Source organism: Pristiophorus japonicus, chromosome 9 (genome assembly GCF_044704955.1).
Source record: "Pristiophorus japonicus isolate sPriJap1 chromosome 9, sPriJap1.hap1, whole genome shotgun sequence".
NCBI classification, from domain to species: domain Eukaryota; kingdom Metazoa; phylum Chordata; class Chondrichthyes; family Pristiophoridae; genus Pristiophorus; species Pristiophorus japonicus.
Window position 1 is genome coordinate 158,549,581 of NC_091985.1, and position 13,176 is coordinate 158,562,756.

General features: G+C 46.9%; 1 protein-coding gene across 1 annotated transcript in view; it reads left to right on the top strand.

The window, feature by feature from the left end:
- Positions 1 to 13,176, top strand: part of nt5e (5'-nucleotidase, ecto (CD73)) — a 96,489-nt gene that overhangs the window by 34,120 nt on the left and 49,193 nt on the right. The gene's annotated exons all lie outside the window — the stretch shown is intronic.

Below are 13,176 nucleotides of genomic sequence, written 5' to 3' on the forward strand. Positions count from 1 at the left end.
ACATTAATGATTTAGATGAGGGGATTAAATGTAGTATCTCCAAATTTGCGGATGACACTAAATTGGGTGGCAGTGTGAGCTGCGAGGAGGATGCTATGAGGCTGCAGAGTGACTTGGATAGGTTAGGTGAGTGGGAAAATGCATGGCAGCTGAAGTTTAATGTGGATAAATGTGAGGTTATCCACTTTGGTGGTAAAAACAGAGAGACAGACTATTATCTGAATGGTGACAGATTAGGAAAAGGGGAGGTGCAACGAGACCTGGGTGTCATGGTACATCAGTCATTGAAGGTTGGCATGCAGGTACAGCAGGCGGTTAAGAAAGCAAATGGCATGTTGGCCTTCATAGCGAGGGGATTTGAGTACAGGGGCAGGGAGGTGTTACTACAGTTGTACAGGCCTTGGTGTGTACAGTTTTGGTCTCCTAACTTGAGGAAAGACATTCTTGCTATTGAGGGAGTGCAGCGAAGGTTCACCAGACTGATTCCCGGGATGGCAGGACTGACATATCAAAAAAGACTGGATCAACTGGGCTTGTATTCACTGGAGTTCAGAAGAGTGAGAGGGGACCTCATAGAAATGTTTAAAATTCTGACGGGTTTAGACAGGTCAGATGCAGGAAGAATGTTACCAATGTTGGGGAAGTCCAGGACCAGGGGTCACAGGCTAAGGATAAGGGGTAAGCCATTTAGGACCGAGATGAGGAGAAACTTCTTCACCCAGAGAGCAGTGAACCTGCGGAATTCTCTACACAGAAAGTTGTTGAGGCCAATTCACTAAGTATATTCAAAAAGGAGTTAGATGTTGTCCTTACTACTAGGGGGATCAAGGGGTATGGTGAGAAAGCAGGAATGGGGTACTGAAGTTGCATGTTCAGCCATGAACTCATTGAATGGCGGTGCAGGCTTGAAGGGCCGAATGGCCTACTCCTGCACCTATTTTCTATGTTTCTATGTCCCTAATTAATCTTTGCCTTTCCAAATGCAGATTTATCCTGTCTTTCAGCATTTTTTCCAATAATTTTTCCACCACTGACATTAGGCTGACAGGCCTGTAATTACTCGGCCTATCCCTTTCTCCCTTCTTAAGCAAGGGTACTACATTAGCAATCCTCCAATCCTCCGGCATCATGCCCAATTCCAAAGAGGAATTGAAAATGATGCTCAAGGCCTCTGCTATATCCTCTTTTACTTCACTCAACAACCTGGGATGCATTTCATCCGGGCCTGGGGACTTATCTACTTTCAAAGCTGCTAAACCCCTAATACTTACTCTCTCACTATATTTATTTCATCCAGAGTATCACACTCCTCCTCGATAGCAGTATCTGCATTGCCCCTTTCCTTTGTGAAAACAGATGCAAAGTATTCGTTAAGAACCCTCCCAACATCTTCCACCTCCATACAACGATTACCCTCATGGTCGTTAATAGGCTCTGGCCCAGTCTATATTAGGATAATTGAAGTCCCCCATTATCATTACTTTTTGTTCTTACATTTTTCTGTGATTTGCCTGCAAACTTACTCCTCTATCTCCTTCCCACTATTTGAGAACCTATCGTATAGTTTGGGAACCCAGTTGTGTATCAGCTCCCCTATTGTTCCTCAGCTTTAACCAAATAGATTCTGTCTTTGCCCCCCCCCCCCCCAACTACATCATCCCTTTCCAGTGCAATAATTGTTTATTTGATCAATACTGCCACCCTACCCGCTCCCCTCGTTTTTATCCTTCCCTATCCTTCCGGAATACCTTGTAGCCAGGAATATTAAGTTCCCAATCCTCTCCTTCTTTGAGCCAGGTCTCTGTTATTGCCCTACATTATAGTCCCATTAGTCGGTTTGTGCCTGCAGCTCATCAACCTTATTTAGCACGCGTCATACATTTACACACAAGCACGCCAAGCCCATCTTAGACTGCCTCCCATTTACCACCAAGCTGGTCCTTATTCTTTACTCTAGTGCTATTTGTCTCTTCCAGTCCTCTGTGCATGCTAATGTTTCATCGTGCTGCCCACCACCCCCCAGCCAAATTAGTTGAAACACTCCCCCACAGCACTAGTTAAACTTCCCACGAGGACATTTGGTCGGGTTGTAAAGGTGCAACCCGACCACATGCCCCGGGGCTGGTCCCAATGCCCCAGGAATCTGAAGCTCTCCCGACTGGTTATGCTTGAACTGTATAAAACACTAGTTAGGCCACATCTAGAGTACTGCGTGCATGTGTCAGTATTAGTAAGGAATTCCCTGCTAATACTGACACATTCCCAGGGTCGCCCAAATCCAGGTCGCTGATTACAGTGCGGGCAGGTACAGCAGGAGCAGCGCGGTCGGGGTGAAGGAGTGGCAAGAGTTCATAGAGGGATGTGATCGGGGCCTAGGAGAGGTGTGAGTTTGGGGCCCAGAAGAGGCGAGGGCCCAGGGGCAGCACAGGCCAGCCCACACTGCGATGTGTGCGCGCACTAGGTCCATGCAGCAGAACTGGTCTCCAGTCGTCTTGGTTAATCCTTGCCACTGGACCAAGACCTAGCTCTGTCAAGCCCGTGTGGTGGCTGGTGTACAACGGCCAGCACACATTGAAAAAATCCATGCACAGGCATCTTCCACCCTTCAGGATGTAGTTCAGGGCCTGGAATATTAGATCCTTCATTGAAACACCTGTGAACTCATCTCTTTTTGGCGTGGAAGCAAGTCATCCTCGCTTCGAGGGACTGCCCATGATGATGTCGGTGTGCAGTTCTGGTCACCGCATTACAGGAAAGATGTGATTGCACTAGAGAGGGTACAGAGGAGATTTACGAGGATGTTGCCTGGACTGGAGAATTTTAGCTATGGGGAAAGATTGGATAGGCTGGGTTTGTTTTGCTTAGAACAGAGGAGGCTGAAAGGAGACTTTATTGAGGTGTATAAAATTATGAGGGGCCGAGATAGAGTGGATAGGAAGGACCTATTTCCCTTAGCAGAGGGGTCAACAACCAGGGAGCATAGATTTAAAGTAATTGGTAGTGGTTTAGAGGGGATTTGAGGGAAAATGTTTTCACCCAGAGGGTGGTGGGGGTCTGGAACTCACTGCCTGAAAGGGTGGTAGAGGCAGAAACCCTCACCACATTTAAAAAGTACTTGGATGTGCACTTGAAGTACCGTAACCTACAGGGCTACGGACCAAAAAATGGAAAGTGGGATTAGGCTGGATAGCTCTTTGTTGGCCGGCACGGACACGATAGGCCGAAATGGCCTCCTTCCGTGCTGTAAATTTCTGTGATTCTATGATTCCATAACTGCACCATTTCTCTAGCTACACATTAACCTGTCTTATACTACAATTGCTATGCTCACTAGTGCGTGGAACTGGTGTAATCCAGAGATTACTACCTTTTGAGGTCCTGCTTTTTAATTTCCGCCCCAGCTCCTGAAACTCTGACTACAAGACCTCAACCCTCTTCGTCCCTATGTCATTGGTTCCCACTTTGTTCTCTATTATCTCCTGAGCTCTGACCATGATTTTAATCGCTAAAGTAGATTATCTGGTCATTATCATATTGCTGTTTGTAGGAAACTTGCTGTGCTCAAATTGGCTGCCGCCTTTCCTACCCGACAACAGTCACTACACTTCAAAAGTATTTTAATTGGCTGTATAGCGCTTTTGGACATCATGAGGTTGAGAAAGGCGCTATATCAATACATGTTCTTTCTTCTTTCAAATGGGATCTGGACTATCTCCTGAGATAGCATGACATCACTAGTAACAAAGGGTAAATTGTGGTATAGGGTATAAGGTGTCACCCGGAGAAAGGGAGTGCTTGGCCATGGGCATCTTGCTTGGGGTTCCCCTTCGTCTCGACAAGGAATGGGAGGAGGACCTGAGGCCAGGCAAAGCAACTCCTGCTGCTGGAGGAGAGAGGGACAGGAGGGTGAGGTGGTGTCATAAGAACATAAGAAAAAGGAGCAGGAGTCAGCCATTTGGCACCTCGAGCCTGCTCCGCCATTCAATAAGATCGTGGCTGATCTGATCTTCGGCTCAGCTCCACTTCCCTGCCTGCTTCCCATACCCTTGACTCCCTTATCGCTCAAAAATCTGTCTATCTCCGCCTTAAATATATTCAATGACCCAGCCTCCACAGCTCTCTGGGGCAGAGAATTCCAAAGATTCACAACCCTCTGAGAGAAGAAATTACTCCTCATTTCCGTTTTAAATGGGCGACCCCTTATTCTGAAACTGTGCCCCCTAGTTTTAGATTCTCCCACGGGGGGAAACATCCTCTCTGCATCTACCCTGTCAAGCCCCCTCAGAATCTTATACGTTTCAATAAGATCATCTCTCATTCTTCTAAACTCCAATGAGCATAGGCCCAACCTGCTCAACCTTTCTTCATAAGACAACCCCTTCATCTCAGGAATCAACCTCGTGAACCTTCCCTGAACTGCCTCCAATGCAAGTACATTCCTCCTTAAATAAGGAAACCAAAACTGTACGCAGTATTCTAAGTGTGGCCTCACCAATGCCCTGTACAGTTGTAGCAGGACTTCTCTGCTTTTATACTCTATCCCCCTTGTAATAAAGGCCAACATTCCATTTGCCTTCCTAATTACTTGCTGTACCTGCATACTAACTTTTTGTGTTTCATGTACAAGGACTGGTTCTTTTCCCTGGTTACTGATCCTCTGTTACTGGAAGCATTTGCTCCTTATTTACTCTATCATAACCCTTCAAGATTTTGAATGCCCCCACCAAATATCCACTTAACCTTCTCTGTTCTAGGGAGAACAATCTCTGCTTTCCAGTCTCTCCACATATCTGCAGTCTTTCATCCCTGGTACCATTCTAGTAAATCTCCTCTAAGGCCTTGACATCCTTGCTAAAGTGTGGTGCTCAACTTAAACACAATTCTCCAGCTGCGGCCTAACCAGTGCTTTATAAATGTTCAGCATAACTTCCCTGCTTTTGTACTTTATGCTTCTATTTATAAAGCCCAGGATCCCATATGCTTTTTAACAGCCTTTTGAACTTGGCCTGCCGTCTTCAAAAACATGTGTACATATACCCCCAGGTCTCTCTGTTCCTGCAGCCCTGTAAAATTGTACCCTTTAGTTTATATCGCCTCTCCTCATTCTTTCTACCGAAATTAATCATTTCACAACTTCTTTCTCTGCATTAAATGTCATGTGTTTGCCCATTTCACCAGACTGTCTTGGTCCTCCTGACGTTTGTCACTGTCCTCCTCACTTTAATACATTTCCAAGTTTTGTGTCATCTGCAAACTTTGAAATAATGCACTGTAATCTAAGTCCAGGTCATTAATATACATCAAAAGGAGCAGTGATCTGAATACCGCCCGTATACGATGGGAACATCACTGTATCCTTCCCCCCAGTCTGAACAACAACCATTCACCACGACTCACAGCTTCCTGTGCCTTAACTAATTTTGTATCCCTTTAATCCCATGGTCCCGGCCTGCAAGACCATCAGCAGGCCGGGACCATTGGAGGGAGCAGCGTGCGGCCGCGTGCCACTGCAGGGATCAACACGTGCTGTTGCAGGAGGGCGACGGCTGACTGCAGTGTGGGCAGGTACAGCAGGAGCAGCGAGGCCGGGACGAAGGAGTGGCGAGGGATTGTAGAGGGATGTGATCGGGGCCCAGGAGAGGCGAGGGTCCAGGGGCAGCACGGTCCAGCCCACACTACGATATGTGTGCACTAGGTCCGTGCAGCAGAGCTGGCCTCCAGTCGTCTTGGATAACCCTTGCCACTGGACCAAGACCTAGCTCTGTCAAGCCCGTGTGGTGGCTGGTGTGTAACGGCCACCCCACGTTAAAAAAAATCCACGCACGGGAATCTTCCACCCTTCACTATGTAGTTCAGGATCCGGAATATTAGGTCCTTCATTGAAATACCTGTGAACTCATCCTTTTCAGCGTGGAAGCAAGTCATCCTCACTTCGAGGGACTGCCTATGATGATGCTGATGAATCCCATGGGAATTAATTTTGCTAATAGATCTATTATCTGCCATTTTATCAAACACCTTTTGAAAGTCCAGATACACATCAACCGCCCTACCTTCATCAACCCTCTCTGCTACTTCATCAAAGGACTCAATCAAGTTAGTCAAACACGATTTGCCTTTAACAGATGTATGCTGGCTGTCATTTATTAACCTACATTTTTCCAAGTGCCAATTGATTTTGTCCCAGATTACTGTCTCTAAAAGCTCCCCCACCACTGACATTAGGCTAACTGGCCTGTAGTTACAGAGCTTATCCATCGCCCTTTTTTCAGCATGGGTGTAACATTGTCAACCCTCCAGTCCTCTGGCACCACCCCCATATCTAAGGAGGATTGGAAGACTGTGGCCAGAGCCTCTGCTATCTCCCTCAGTAACCCAGGATATATCCCATTCAAACTGGATGACTTTTCTACTTTGAGGGCTGCCAGCCTTTTAACTACCTCCTCTTTATCTATTTGTAGCAACAGCAGAATAAAGCAATCAAACTGTTCTGTGTTTAGTAAAAAGATGCATATTTGTGGTTTGCTAACTGCATATTAATGGAGTAACGATGGCTTGATTGCTGCCTGGGTCTTAGAATTGCTGGAGCAATCCGATTTGAATTGCTCTGCAAACGGTTCCTGCTCTTTCTCTCTCTCTCTCTTCCCATTTCTTCAGGCAGCATTTAGTGAGAGCAATTTCACAGTGGGTGGAAAATGAGGGTGTTACAACAGGAAGCCTGTAACATTATTCATCAGCAGTCTTCATCTCTGTAACTTCCTGTCATTCCATATTTCTCATGCTTTAAAAACCGGCACTGAGTATAAATACAGGAATGGTGGAGGGAGTTATTTGTGCAGTATTGTTGACATCAGTTGTCTGCCTGTGACAAGAGAGACATAATAATATATATTTATATAATATAAATATATATATATATATGTTCAGGATTGAACTCTGTCTGGAAAAGTTTTGTGATGTAACTGTTATTTACTGTCCATTACTGTTATTTAAGTAAGTCTAGTCATACACAACTTTTTGTCCATTCCATACAGCGGGATTTCAGTGGATTTTAGCACAAGCCTGCAAAACCTCTGGTGGTAGAAATTCACCTCCGCCCGAAAGGTGTTGCACCCACTGCTGTTGATGTGTTTTCACCGCCACGGTGGATGGGGTGGCCTCTTGAGTGAAATTCTGCTCTTTGTCTTTTTTTTCCAAGCGGACCACAAGTCGGTCACAATGGGGGCGGAATTGGGGGCGGGACGGAGTGTCCGTCGCGTAGCGCTGATGATGTCATCATTGCTGACACGTCACCATGTCTCTCCCCTTCACTTAAAGGGGAGGGCCGCTGCGAACTCTGCCATTATTTAAGTTCAGTCCAATGGGCCACCAGGGAGGGTTTCGGCCGGGCCAGCGGTCTGGCACCTAAGAGGGGGTGTCAGGTCGCCTGTTGGCGGCCCGGCCAAACGTGGGGGGGGGGGCCATGATTGTCCGGCCGATCGGGAACTCAGCTGTGGCAATGCGCCCTCCCTTTTAATGGCGGCCGCACGTTATTTTGCACACACTGCAAACACAGCGTACCGACAGGAAAAACTGTCGGGGGCACCGCCCGGCGGCCGGAAGATTTGTTTTAGGTGAATTTTCCTTGCGGGGCGGGAGATCGGCGGTGCGCGCTTTGATGACACACTTAGGAGGCAGCGGGATGGGAAAAACCACTGAGGAGAATTTCGCGAGCGGTGGCCAGTCGACAAAAAAATCGGCGGCCATTCGACACCGCCGCATGGGCGCCGCTTTGCGGCAGTAACAGGCAGTAACAGACCTTATCGGGAGGCTGAATTTCGGCCCCCTGAACTTTTCATTTAGTCTTTCACTTTAAACAGTACTACAAAGTTAAGGTTCACACAGCAAGCACTGAAAGTTCTCAAACCCCAGATACTTGCACAAAAATAAAGCTGCACTCATTAACACAACAATTATTGACAGTAAGCTACACTCATTAACATGACAATTATTGACAGTAAGCTGCTCTCATTAACATTACAATTATTGACAATAAGCTGCTCTCATTAACATGACAATTATTGACAGTAAGCTGCTCTCATTAACATGACAATTATTGACAGTAAGCTGCTCTCATTAACATTACAATTATTGACAATAAGCTGCTCTCATTAACATTACAATTATTGACAGTAAGCTGCTCTCATTAACATGACAATTATTGACAGTAAGACAATCATTTACTGTACTTTCCAGATTGTCTGCTCAAACTGAAGCAAAAACGGACTTTCTTATGACAAGATCAAAAAGGAAGAACACGTGGGAATGTGACGGATTGCTTGCTCCTTCCTGTAGATTACAATAGTTCTTTCCAAGTACCACTTCCCCCTTTCAACACCGCTGTTGTAACAGGACTTTAGATGCCAATAATCTGTAATATATCCAAGTCTGCTGATGATACAAAGCTAGGTGGGAATGTAAGTTGTGAGGAGGATGCAAAGAGACTTAAAGGGGATATAGACAGGTTAAGTAAGTGGGCAAGAACATGGCAAATGGATGGTTTCTCGCAGGTCAGGGCCTCCACGGTTTATTAGCACACACAGGCATCTTCCACCCTCGAGGATGTAGTTCGGGTTCTTCATTCGAAACACCTGTGAACTCATCCTTTTTTTTGGCGTGGAAGCAAGTCATCCTCGTTTCGAGAGACTGCCTATGATGATGATGATGAGGCAAATGGAATATTATGTGGAGAAATGTGGAGTTATCCATTTTGGTAGGAAAAATAGAAAAGCAGAGTTTTTCAAATGGTGAGAGATTGGGAAATGTTGGTGTTCAGAGGGACCTGGGTGTCCTTGTACATGAATCACTGAAAGTTAACATTCAGGTACAGCAAGCAATTAACAAAGCAAATGGCCTTTATTACAAGAGCGTTTGAGTATAAGAGTAAAGACGTCTTACTGCAATTATATAGGGCCCTGGTGAGACCACACCTGGAGTATTGTGTACAGTATTGGTCTCCTTACCCAAGGAAGGATATACTTGTCATTGAGGGAGTGCAACAGAGATTCACCAGACTGATTCCTGGGATGGGGGATTGTCCTACGAGGAGAGATGGAGTAGACGAGACCTATATTCTCTAGAGTTTAGAAGAATGAGGTGATCTCATTGAAACCTAGAAAATTCTTACAGAGCTTGACAGGGTAGATGCAGGGAGGATGTTTCCCCTGGCTGGGGAGTCTAGAACCAGGGGTCACAGTCTCAGAATAAGGGGTTGGCCATTTAGGACTGAGATGTGGAGAAACTTCTTCACTCAGAGGGTGGTGAACTTTTGAAATTCTCTACGCCAGAGGGCTGTGGATGCTCAGTCTTTGAGTATATTCAAGGCGGAGATCGATAGAATTTTGGATATTCAGGGAATCAAGGGATATGGGGACAGTGCAGGAAAGTGGAGTTGAGGTAGAAGATCAGCCATGATCTTATTGAATGGCAGAGCAGGCTCGAGGGGCCGAATGGCCGACTCCTGCTCCTAATTGTTATGTTCTTATGTGCCTCTGCCGGCTCTTTATAAGAGCTATCCAATTAGTCCCACTCCACTGTTCTCTCCCCATAACCCTGATAAGTTTTTCACATTAACAACTTGCGCACTATGGAGATGCTAGAGTAGCTGGGATTGTTCTCCTTAGAGCGGAGGCGGCTAAGGGGAGATTTAATAGAGGTGTTCAAAATCATGAAAGCTTTTGAGTAAGTAACGAGAAACTGCTTGCAGTGGTAGAAGGGTCGATAACCAGAGGACAGAGATTTAAGATATTTGGCAAAGGAATCAGAGGGGAAATGAGTAGAATTTTTGTATTCAGTGAGTGGTTATAATCTGAAATGCACTGCCTGAAAGGGTGATGGAGGTAGATTCAATAATAAATTTGAAAAGGGAACTGGATATACACTTGGAAAGGAAAGATTCGCAGGGCTATGAAGATAGAGTAGGGGAGTGGGACTAATATGGTAGAACAGGGCCATCAGCAGCAACAGAATTGTATTCCACCACAATCTGTAACCTTAAGGCCCGGCATATCCCTCATTCTACCATTACCATCAAGCCAGGGGACCAACCCTGGTTCAATGAGGAGTGTAGAAGAGCATGCCAGGAGCAGCACCAGGCGTACCTAAAAATGAGATGCCAACCTGGGGAAGCTGCAACACAGGACTACATGCATGTTAAACAGCGAGAGCAACATGTTATAGACAGAGCTAAGCGATCCCACAATCAATGGATCAGATTGAAGCTCTACAGTCCTGCCACATCCAGTCGTGAATGATGGTGAACCATTAAGCAACTGACAGGAGGAGGAGGCTCCATGAACATCCCCATCCTCAATGATGGTGGAGCCCAGCACGTGAGTGCAAAAGACAAGGCTGAGCATTTCCAACCATCTTCAGCTAGAAGGTATCGAGTGAATGATCCATATCGGCCTCCTTCTGAGGTCCCCACCATCACAGAAGCCAGTCTTCAGCCAATTTGATTCACTCCACGTGATATCAGGAAACGGCTGGGTGCACTGGATACAGCAAAGGCCATGGGCCCTGACAACATCCCAGCTGTGGTCCTGAAGACTTGTGCTCCAGAACTAGCCGTACCTCGAGCCAAGCTATTCCAGTACAGCTACAACACTGGCATCTACCCAACAATACAGAAAACTGCCCAGGTATGTCCTGTCCACAAAAAGCAGGACAAATCCAATCCGACCAATTATCGCCCCATTAGTCTACTCTCAATCATCAGCAAAGTGATGGAAGGTGTGGACAGTGCTATCAAGCGGCACTCATTCACCAATAACCTGCTCACCGATGCTCAGTTTGGGTTCCACCAGGATCACTCGGCTCCAGACCTCATTACAGCCTTGGTCCAAACATGGACAAAAGAGCTGAATTCCAGAGGTCAGGTGAGAGTGACTGCCCTCGACAACAAACTTAACTGGACCAGCCACTTAAACATGTGGCGACAAGAGTAGGTCAGAGGCTGGGTATTCTGCGGCATCCTCCTCCTGCATGTTCCTCTCCCAGTCACACACCATCCTGAATTGGAAATATATCGTCTGTTCCTTCATCGTCGCTGGGTCAAAATCCTGGAACTCCCTCCCTAACAGCACTGTGGGAGTACCTTCACCACTCGGACTGCAGCGGTTCAAGAAGGCGGCTCACCACCATCTTCTCAATGGCAATTAGGGATGGGCAATAAATGCCGGCCTTGCCGGCAATGCCCACGTACCGCGAATTAATCTTTTTAAATGGTGGAGTGCAGGTTCGGGCTCCGTAGCACCCTGATTGCCATTTTGGGTTATAGCTGGGCAAAGCTTATTCCGTGTACACTCTGGCCAGTTTTACCCAGCAGTATAACAGCAGACGACCAAAAGCAGTCATTTTGAAATTAATTTTGTGGGGCCTGGTTGAACATGGGCTCCACTAGAATAACGTGAGCTACTGCCACATCCCCCTTCCCTTCCACCCCCCCCTCCCACCCTGCGGACTTACCTCGACAGGTCAGTCTCTGGGTTGCCTGATATTACATCAGAAATCTGCAGCCGGATGCCCATTTGGCCCCCCAGCGGCCTGGTAATGAGGCTAACCCTCAAAATGGGCAAAGTCACTGGGACTATCAGCTAGCTGGAACAATTCACCAATATATGGAAAAACATCGCTCCAATAGATCATGCAGCTCAGGCTAAAACTACTCATTCGAATTTATTCTACGATGTAAATTTCTACAGAGTAAAATGATTCAGCAGGTGAAGTATTAATGCAGGACTAAAATCTCACAAGGACTTAAAACTGTGTAATAACAGCAACATCGTGGACCCTTTCAGAATCACTTTGCAGAGTCCTTATTGCTGTCCTTTCTTAACAAACAGTTCGAGAAGATTTTGGGTAATTATAACTTCCAGTAGCGAGCGTATAAACTGCTGCCTCCTCCCCACATCAATCAGTCTGGCCTGTTTCCGCTGACTGCCCTATCAAACAGCTAGGTTGTTTTCAGATAGACTGCCACATGGAAGGGAGAGTGAAAGGGAGCCTCTACTTAGCAAAGACAACAAACCCTTTCAGTGTTGGCTGTGAGTAAAGACAAATGACAGCAGGATTAGGAACTAACCAGTTGTTGCCCCTCAGTAACAGCTTTAGGCTGAATTTGTGGATTTGTTATCTCTACAGGCTATCCAGCCAAAAGATAAAGTTAACAGAAACTATTTTCGGCTTTGATGGTTTCGGACGGTAATGGCGGCGGGGCGGGAAAGTTAGCGCCCGGGAACAGTTTGCGCCTCAGTCAGTAACATTGGGCAGCTAGGCCCGGAGTCAGGGGATGCAGCGCTAAAGGAAGGCGTGGTACACTTCTCTCGGGGCGTTAGGGTGGGAAACTCCTGAGATAAAGAGCCGGGCTGGGAGCGCTCCGAGAGACGCCTGGGGAGAGGAAAAAAAAACTTGAAAAAAACCCACAAACACATTCCCAAAACAAAGCCCTCGCCACCACAACATAAATCACAAAAATAATTCAAAGAAAAAACAATCGCACTTACCTTAGGACGGCATTATTTACCTCACTGCTGTCGGTATCGTTGGATCACCTGATTTCCCAGGCGGTCAGTGCGGGGTGCACTTCGGGGCGGACGGGTCGGGCAATAGTCCAAACTCACGCCAGTGCAGCTCTTCCGGACGGTGCTGCTCCGCGCCGCCGCTAAACCGGACCCGAGGATCGCCGCGGGGTGCTGGAGGCTGACTGCCCGCCCAGAACACCTCACCGCCGCCATTGCCCCCCTCCTCTGGAGCACAAAGTGGAGCGCAGTCAAGCGGAAAATCCGCCCCAGTGTCTATGTCCCTATTGTAAAGGGAAATTCTAGCAGCCGGCCCTCATTATAATTCACATGTAAAAATATAGCAGTAAACTATTATCCGCTGGAACACGGCCAGCCTCTCTTTCTGCTTTTTCCTTTACTTTATTGGGAGTGAACGTGTCAGCCAGTGGGTTGGAGGGGGCAGCGGTGGGACTTGTGGGTTTAAAGTTGCAGAGTCCCTGAACTCGTGACCAAACTGACAGTAGTTTCCCCCTCCTTCACCACTCGCACTGACTGTTCAACATTAGCCAATTCAGCAAAGTGCATCGTCATAAAGACAAGTGGGTAGGAGGTTGTGTGCAGTGCTGTGAACAGGACA